General features: G+C 43.1%; 1 protein-coding gene across 3 annotated transcripts in view; it reads left to right on the top strand.

Moving 5' to 3' along the window:
* The first annotated feature begins 1080 nt into the window (after nucleotides 1-1080).
* DIS3L2 (DIS3 like 3'-5' exoribonuclease 2) overlaps nucleotides 1081-9080 on the top strand; it is a 344308-nt gene continuing 336308 nt past the window's right edge. Inside the window, exon 1 of one of the 3 annotated variants that reach the window (XM_055345950.1) lies at nucleotides 1081-1246. The gene's annotated coding sequence lies outside the window, so the exon portion shown is untranslated. Of the gene's footprint in view, nucleotides 1247-1595; nucleotides 1764-9080 lie in introns of those variants that run through there. The other 2 variants (XM_055345951.1, XM_055345952.1) reach the window with 2 other exon arrangements.

Below are 9080 nucleotides of genomic sequence, written 5' to 3'. Positions count from 1 at the left end.
TAAATAAATCTTAAAAAAAAAAAAGAAAAAGAATTAGTAGAGATATAAGTATTAGTAGAGGAATCCTGGAGTTTACAAAATACTTTCAAAAACATTAATGCGTTCAGGAACAATTTAATGTATCTCCTCCCCTTGTTTTAATATGGAGCATATGGTGGTGGGGGACTCCTTCACTACACAGATTCAAGCCACTGCCCACTTTGACACCTTATTCCTAAACTTTGATTTTTTTTTTTTTTTTTATCGAAATCCTTGGGCATGTGATGGCCACATCATGGGACATTGGTGACCACGTCCTTACTGGAATTCTTTCGTTTCCTGCTGTCTTCTCAACAGTCCTTCAACCGAACATCCTGCTTTGCTCTTTGGAGGTTCCTTTTCCTTTGTTCACACCTACACATTTGATGTTTTCTTGGGCTCCCTCCTTTCTTCTCTACACACTTCCCTGGGCAGGCCACACTGACCTCCCTGGAAGGCGGCTTCTTACGTGAAACACTCCTCCCCGTCCTTCAGTCTCCACCACCAGCTTAACTCCCCCGGGTCTGGGTGGACCCCGCGGCCTGTACGTATCCCCCTGGGGAAGCAGCACCCGTCCGCCTGCCGGCTCTCGGTCAGGGTGCATGCTGCAGGGACCCCGCCTAGGTCGCCCCTCTGTGCATCTGCAGGGCCAGCCCAGCCCGGGAGCATCGGCACCTGCAGGGCCAGCCCAGCCCGGGAGCATCGGCACCTGCAGGGCCAGCCCAGCCCCGGAGCATCGGCACCTGCAGGGCCAGCCCAGCCCCCGGAGCCTTCAGCAGGTGCCCAACAACCGAGTGCCTAGTAAACGAAAGAAAGAATAAGTAAAACCGTGTCCCAGGGAAGAGGCCGAGAAGCGAGGCGAGAGCCCGGGCCGGGCGGGCTCAGCATCCCCCGCAGCGGCCTGGCTCCGGAGCAGGGGGCCGAGGCGCCCGCGGGCCGGCGGGAAGGCTTTTCTCAGAGGTCGCCTGGCTAGAGTGACCGGCCACAGCCCGTCGCCCCCGCGACGCGAGGTCACAAAAGTGTCGCGACCCCCCGCCAGGCCCCGCCCCGCCCCGCCCCGCGCAGCCGCGAGACCGCCGACCACCGCCGCCGCCGCGCTGCAGCAGCGCGCGCCGCTCTTGGCCCCGGCCGGCCACCGTCGCCGCTACCCCGCCGCGCCCCTGACCCGGAAGAGCATTCTCCTTAGCAACTGCGGGACCGCCGCGGCGCCAGCCTCCCGCGAGCAACGGTGAGGCCTCCCCGCCCCCGTCCCGCGCGCCCCACCTCGACCCCCTTCCCGGGACCGGCCCTGGGTCTGGGCCGCCGGGCGCCCGCGGCACTCAGCGGCGGCGGCCCCGGGCGTGCGCCCTCCGCCTCTGGCATCGCTGCCCGGCTCCGGCGTCGCACCTGCCCACCGCGAGCCCCCAGCTCCCCGCCGACCGGACCCGCCCGGCTCCTCGGCCCCCGCCCCGGCCCTCCCCTGCCGCCCCCTCCCCTTAGGGCGGATGGGAAAACCAGAATTAAACAGAGCCTGTTGCTGCCGAGAGGACGCTTCCCGAGGCTCGGTCACCTGTGGACGCGTTCTCACGGGTCCTGATACGGATGTGTGGGATGGAGCGTTTGAGGAGCCCCGCACAGCAGCCGCTTAACTAAGGATCCTTGACGTTTGCTGCTTTGCGCCTTCCAGAGTGATGTTCTCTTACCCGCTTTTGTTGATGGTGGAGACGGATGTAACGGAACGTCTTGAACTGATCCTTTTCCGCAGGGTTAGGTTTTCTGTTTTAAGGGATGCGCGGTTAGGGATTAGGTAGCTTAGATTTTTGTCTCGTCCAGTTTCCTACAGAAGGGACTCTCCCCGGGACTGAGTTTGGGGGAGGGGGGGGGATATCAAGTGAAATCACTACTTCAAGGAAAGTAAGGGCAGGTGTTTGTTAGGATCTCTGACTTACACTTGAAAAGAGACCCCTGACCCAGAAAGCCTCCCTTAATTGAGTTTGTAGGTGTGGTCCTAAGAAGATATAAACTTTGAACATTGTCGGGTAACAGCTTTATATTGGATCTAATGATGGAGCTAAAAGCGAGGCATGTGAACAGTTTTCAGGAATGACATTGGCAGGAATTTCTTTTCTTTTCTTTTTTTTTTTTTTGGCAGGAATTTCTATACTAAAATCCACTATTCAATGCAATATGATTTCATGTAAGTTCAGTACGCATTTAATAAGCACCCACAGTGTTTCACGTACGCGAAGGGATATAAAACAAGAGAGTGTTTTCATTAAATTAGTGGGAAAACTATAAAGCGGCGTTGTTTAAATGCAAAATCAGAGGGAGGAGAGGTCAGTGTGGGCTGGAGTTCTCTGTATTATGTTTATGGGTTATATCTCTGAAGTATAAATACAGTTTGTATTGGAGGGGACTGGGAATTCTAAAGAGTTTCTTAATGTTCTTAAGCATTTTGGGAAGTAGTTCCAAGTGACATTTTGTAGTTTTTATTTAAAGCTCTACAGTCACTTGATTGCAGTATCTATTTCTTCCACTCTTAGTACAAGATCTAAATGAATATAGCTACTAGCAGGGGACTTTGCCGATTAAGAGATGCACTCCTTTGGTTCGGTGATGGTCTTACTTTCATATGAATCACCACCTTTTTTTTTTTTTTTAAAGGTTTTATTTATTTATTCATGACACACACAGAGAGAGACAGAGACACAGACAGGCAGAGGGAGAAGCAGGCTCCGTACAGGGAGCCTGACGTGGGACTCGACCCCGGGACCCCAGGATCACGCCCTGGGCCAAAGGCTGCACTAAAACCGCTGGGCCACCAGGGCTGCCCAAATCACTTCATTTTTCAGTAGAGTTAGTCACTTATTCATAAATACCTAAAAGTCTTGTGAAATGTTGCTCTTTATTCATTTGACAGATATTTCCAGAGTGCCCCCCCCCCATGTAGCAGGCATTGTATAAAGAAATACAAAAAACAAGTTGCTCAGCAAGGAGTAATTCTGTTTTATCCATGATGTGTGTGTATTTGTGTGTTTTACTTATCAGCCTTATGCTCAGCATTTGCCTAGGGACATAGAAGGGCCAGAGAAATTTATACAGACACCTGAATTGACTTTTTTTTTTTTCTTTAGGAGTTGAGTAGGGATTTTAGGTTCAATTGCTTTGGACATCCTCAAGTGATTCATTAAGGAAACCTTTTAACGATGTTTCATTGCTTTCTTACAGGTGTAGAGACCATTTATTCACTTGTTCAACAAATATATGAGTGCTTATTGGGTACATCGTGTTTTGCCTTGGAAAGGGGGAGAGTGAATGCATCTCTGGCCCCTGTCTTCAGCAGACAATACCAAATAATCACATGAATGTAAAACTCCAACAGTGACACTTTTTGATTTAGGGAAGTCACAGGAATGACATTTGAACTAAGATCTGAAGGATGCACAGGAAAGGAAGAGTATTCCAGTCAGAGCAAACAGCAAGGGCAAAGATGGTGGGGTTCTTGGGGAGGACTCGGGATATAGGGTACAGCTCTATGTAGAGAACAGGAAGAGTGTTGAAAAATCTGGCAGGAGAGGGGGCTGGGCTTTATAAGCAGGTTGAGTCTTTTTTCTTTCTTTTCTTTTCTTTTCTTTCTTTTCTTTTCTTTTCTTTTCTTTTCTTTTCTTTTCTTTTCTTTCTTATAGTCACACACACACACACACACACAGAGAGAGAGAGAGAGAGAGAGAGAGAGAGAGAGAGAGAGAGAGGCAGGCTCCATGCACCGGGAGCCCAACGTGGGATTCGATCCCGGGTCTCCAGGATCGCGCCCTGGGCCAAAGGCAGGCGCTAAACCACTGCGCCACCCAGGGATCCCATTTTTCTTTATCTTTGGAGTAAGGAGAAGCCTCTATACAGTTTTACTTAGAGACTTAGGCTGCATTGCACATGGGGGTGTACACAGATTGGGTTTAAATAGTCTACTTTGTATTTCTACCATTGCTTAGTATTTGTATTGTCTTCTTATTTCCTAAACATACTCCCATAGCTTTATTGTAGTTGGAGAAGCTTATATCCTACCAGCATGAGATCCACTTTTTTTGTTTTAATCGGGACAAAAGGAATTTTAGAGATTAGTATTGGATAATAGAAGTTAGTTGATTTGAAATGTTCGCATCAGTATGACCACTAGGGCACTAACTTCTGTGACTCTTTCTTTTAAAGATTTATTTGTTTATTTATTTATTAGAGGAAGCAAGAGTGTGTGTATGTGTGTGTTGGGGGGAGGGCCAGAGAGAGAGAGAGTCTTAAGCAGACTCCACTGAGTGTGGAGCTGGAGGCAGTGCTGGAGGATCCTGAGATCACGACCTGAGCCTAAACCAAGAGTCTTAATGTTTAACACTTAACCAACTGCATCGCCCAGGTGCCCTGTGATTGTTTCTTTTTAATTGTAGTAATGAAAACACATAAAACTTACCCTCTTAACCATTTTTAAGTGTACAGTGATGTTAACTATATTTACACTAGGCCTTTTTTTTAAATTTTATTTTACAAAACTAAAACTCTATACCTGTTGAACAACTCCCTATTTCTACTGTCACCCACCCCCAGCTTTTAGTACATTTGAGTTTTATTGCTGTAAATGTTTTTTTTTTTTAAAGATTTACCTATTTATTCATGAGAGACAGAGATTGGGAGGAGAGGCAGAGACATAGGCAGAGGGAGAAGCAGGCTCCTCACAGGGAGCCTGACGTGGGACTCGATCCCGGATCTGGGCATCACGACCTGAGCCAAAGGCAGGCGCCCAACCGCTGAGCCACCCAGGCATCCCTCTGTAAATGTTTTTTAAGAGTCATATTCGAGGCACATTTTATAGTGCTCACCTCAGAATGCCTTCAGACCAGTTGATTTTGGGCATTGGATTGGAAATGATTTTGAGATGGCTCAATATTTTAAGTACAAAAAAGTATAACAAAGCATTTTCTTGAGGGAGATTGGTAAACTTCTATTTGCAGTTTCCCAATTTATCCTAGACTTTGGATTCCTATAGTGTTGTACAACCAGCCTTATAGAATCCAGTTTTTAGAACGTTCTTTGGAACCTTCAGAAAATTTTTAAGTTTTATATGGGGAGTATGCTTAATGCATAAATAAGTCAAACTGTGAGTGGGCCTGGAATAGCTCCATTGATCCCTTTGAGGTCCAGCCATCTGTGCCATTACTGGTGATGTCAGAGAGATGGCCAGAATTCTTGTTGTCTTTATTAGATGGAGGGTGGTGGCTGCACAAGATGCTCCGTTGTGTCACATTATGGGACATAGAAGGATTTGATGAGGACTTTTCAGACAGCATTTTATTTGGAACCATAGCAAGAACTTGATGCCTGGAGGTTGTAATTATGTGATTGATTCTCACATTGAGGCTGGAAAGTGGTCAGGTTTAGTTCACTGTTAGTTAAAAGAAACTTATTCTTCTGTTGTTTTTTTTTTTATTGTGGTAAAATTTAACATCTTAATATTTTTTTTTTAAGATTTAATTTATTCATGAGAGACAGAGAGAGGTAGAGACAGGCAGAGGGAGCTAGTGCAGGACTTGATCCTGGGACCCACGGATCACCTTGAGCTGAAGGCAGATGCTCAGCCACTGAGCCACCTAGGTGCCCCACATCTTAACCATTTTTAAGTGTATAGTTCAGTGGTATTAAATACATTCATAATGTGCAAACATCACCACCATCCATCTCCATAACTGGTTTCCATCTTGTAAAATTGAAACTCTGTGCCTGTTAAACTTCATATTCCCTCTCCCCAGCTTCTGGCAACTACCATTCTACCTTTTGTCTCTATGATTTTTGGGTTCTCTGAGTACCTCAGAAGTGGAATTAAACAGTATCTTTCTGGGACTGGCTTATTCCATTTAGCGTAGTATTCTTAAGGTTCATCCATGTCGTAGCATAAGTCAGAACTTCCTCTTTTTAAAGGTTGAATAATTTTCCCTTATATGTACATACCACATTTTGCCTATCTGTTCCTCTGTTGGTGAACACTTGGGCTGCTTCCACATTTTAGCTATTGTGAATGATGCTGCTATGAACATGGGAGTACCATCCAACTACTTTCGATTCCTTTCTTATATCCCAGTACATCTGCTTCTGGGATGCACGGATGTCAGCAAAGAGACATTGGCGGGGAAGGACTTTAATGTGGCACAAAGTACAGTGAAAATGTCATGGATGGAAATCACCTGGCTGATAAGGGCTAATAGAGGTAGCTTGCCTCAGAAAATGCCTTCTAATTAGAAAGTGAAGAAGAGGAAGGGGGTTATTATTTATGGAGCCCCCTCCCCTCGTATGTGTCAAATAAGTCACATGCCTTATGTCGTTTAATACCAGTTGTTATCCGATGAGAAAGATGGTTTGGCTCTTCTACTGATGAGAAAATTGAGGCTCAGGGAGTTTACTTAAGTTATAAGGCAATATGTATTAGGACCAAAATATGGACCCATGTCTGTCTGATTCCAAAGCTCATATTCCTTCCACAGCACTGCATCATGTTACTTCTCTAAATCAGGTTCTGATTTCAGCATGAATGCTAGACTGAGAATATCAACATAAATACTATAGGGACTATAAGGAAAAGGACAAGTAATGAAGTAGGCTGATATAGTAGGAAGTTAAAAAAAATCTTTAAAATAAATATTGTTGGAGCATTTGGTAGATTGGAGAGCTTGGGTACCCAAACCAGGAGGCAGAAAGTCATATGCTAATTGAGGAACTCTGCTCTTTAGTTTCCTCGGCAGGTTTCCTTTAATGAAATTGGATTGTTTCTAACTCCCATTAGGCTTTGATGAGGAAAAGAGGTTTGCAGTGATTGTCTAGGTGCTAAGGGATTCAGGGAAAGGCCCCAGACATTTCTCTTTAACTTCTCATTTAGAGAGCATTTCTCCACATGGGAAACAGTTGCTTCTTTCTCTTTGCCCTGCTCAGCTTTAATCTGTTTTAAAGGACTGATTATGAAACTATAGCAGCAGTTATGATACTAGGTAGGAAATAACAATAAACATTGTTATTTTTGTTTAGTCCTACTTAGAGTAAAAGCAACAATTTACATAATTTGTTATTCTTTTTAGTCCTTGTAAGTTTTTTAAATGAAACAATACTTGAGTTGTTCAGAGCTCTTTTGCTCCAATAAGACATTTGTTTTCTTTATGATTTACTGAATTTTGCCAGTTTAAATCAGTCTTTCTTAATAGTTTAGAAGTAAGGATGCCCTATGAATTTTATGACTAAAATGCACAGTATTAACAGGGAATAGTTTTATGTGAATGAGTTCGGGTCCAGTTTGTCTTTATTTGAAGGATTATTAATTACTGGTTAAGACTATATTTTTAAAAAGCTGATGTGCTGTGGAATAGTTGACATATTACAGGCAGTACATATTTTATTTATTTTTTTAAAAGATTTAGTTATTTATCTATTCACGATAGACACACAGAGAGAGAGGCAGAGACACAGGAGGAGGCAGAAGCAGGCTCCACGCCGGGAGTCTGACGCGGGACTCGATCCCGGGACTCCAGGATCGCGCCCTGGCCAAAGGCAGGCTCCAAACCGCTGAGCCACCTGGGCTGCCTGTCTTTTTCATTTCTATATTAATTTTAGAATTAGCTTGTCAGCTTTTCCAAAAGTCTGCTTGAGAATTTGAGATCGTATTTAGGTCAGTTTGAGGAACATTACCATCTTAAAAAAAAAACATTTATTTACTTATTTTAGAGAGAGAGAGAGTGAGCACACACAGAAGGAGGGGAAGGGGTAGATGGAGAACATATCCAAGCAGATTCCTGCTCAGCTTGGAGTCCCATCTTGGGGCTGGATCCCATGACCCATGAAATCAGGACCTGAGCCAAAACCAAAAGTCAGACGTTTAACCACCTGAGCCACCAGGTGTCCCAAGAATTACTATTTTAGTGATGTTGTGTCTTCCAACCTATGAATATGCTGTAGTCTCTATTTATTTAGATTTTCTTTTATTTTTCTCAGCAATATTTTGTAGTTTTCATTTGGTAAATCTTGTACTTCTTTTGTCATGGTTATCCTTACATATTTCATATATATTTTCTAACATTTTTTAAATTGAAGTATAGATGACATACAATATACATTATTTCAGGTGTACAACATAGTGTATTTTGTATTTTTTGATGGTATTGAAACGGTTTTTCAAATTTGTGTTTTTGATTGTTGCTACTATATAGAAATGATTAATTTTTGTAAATTGATCTTTTCTATCAAGTAGGGTATGCTCACTTATTCCATTGGCTTTTTTAATAGATTCCATTGGATTTTTTATATGAAGATTATGTCATTTGTGAATACAGTTTTACTTCTTCCTTTCTAATCTTTGGGTTTTTTTTTTCTTATTGTGCTGGATTTAATTCCCAGTACAGTGTTAAATAGAAGTGGTGAGAGTAGACCTATTTGTCTTGTTCTGATCTTAGGAAGAAAGTGCTCAGTCTTTCACCATTAAGTGTGATGATAGCTGTAGACTTTTTATATATGCTCTTTGTAAGTGAGGAACTTTTCTTCCTAGTTTGCTAACTTTTTTTCAGAAATAAAGTTGGATTTGACAAGTGTTTTCTCTGAGTCTACTGAGATGATTTTTCATTTTTGGTTTAATATGGTGAAATACATTGATTTTCAAATATTAGAACTAACATTGCATTTTTGAAATAAACCCTACTTAGTCCTGATGTATTACTCTTTTTTTTATATTGTTGTTATTGATTTCCTAAAATTATATATATATGGTTGTGACAGGCATTGGTTGGGATGTTTCTTCTTATAATATCTTTGTTTTTGTTATGGTATCAAAGTAATGGTGGCACCTTGGATGAGTTAGGAAGTATTCCTTTTTCTTTAATTTTCTGAAATAGTTTCAATCTGTTATTTTCTTTCTGCCTTAAGGACTTCCTTTGACGTCTGGCAATGCAGTTTTGCTGGTAATGATTATTTCAGTTTTCACATGTCTGGAAAAGTTTGTATCTTGCCTTTTTTTAAAAAAAGGTTTTGGGCAGCCTGGGTGGCTTAGCGGTTTAGCGCCGCCTTCA

Source organism: Nyctereutes procyonoides, unplaced genomic scaffold (genome assembly GCF_905146905.1).
Source record: "Nyctereutes procyonoides isolate TBG_1078 unplaced genomic scaffold, NYPRO_anot_genome, whole genome shotgun sequence".
Taxonomy (NCBI): domain Eukaryota; kingdom Metazoa; phylum Chordata; class Mammalia; order Carnivora; family Canidae; genus Nyctereutes; species Nyctereutes procyonoides.
Note: the sequence above shows the minus strand (reverse complement) of the source record. Positions and strands in the feature narration are given on the sequence as shown.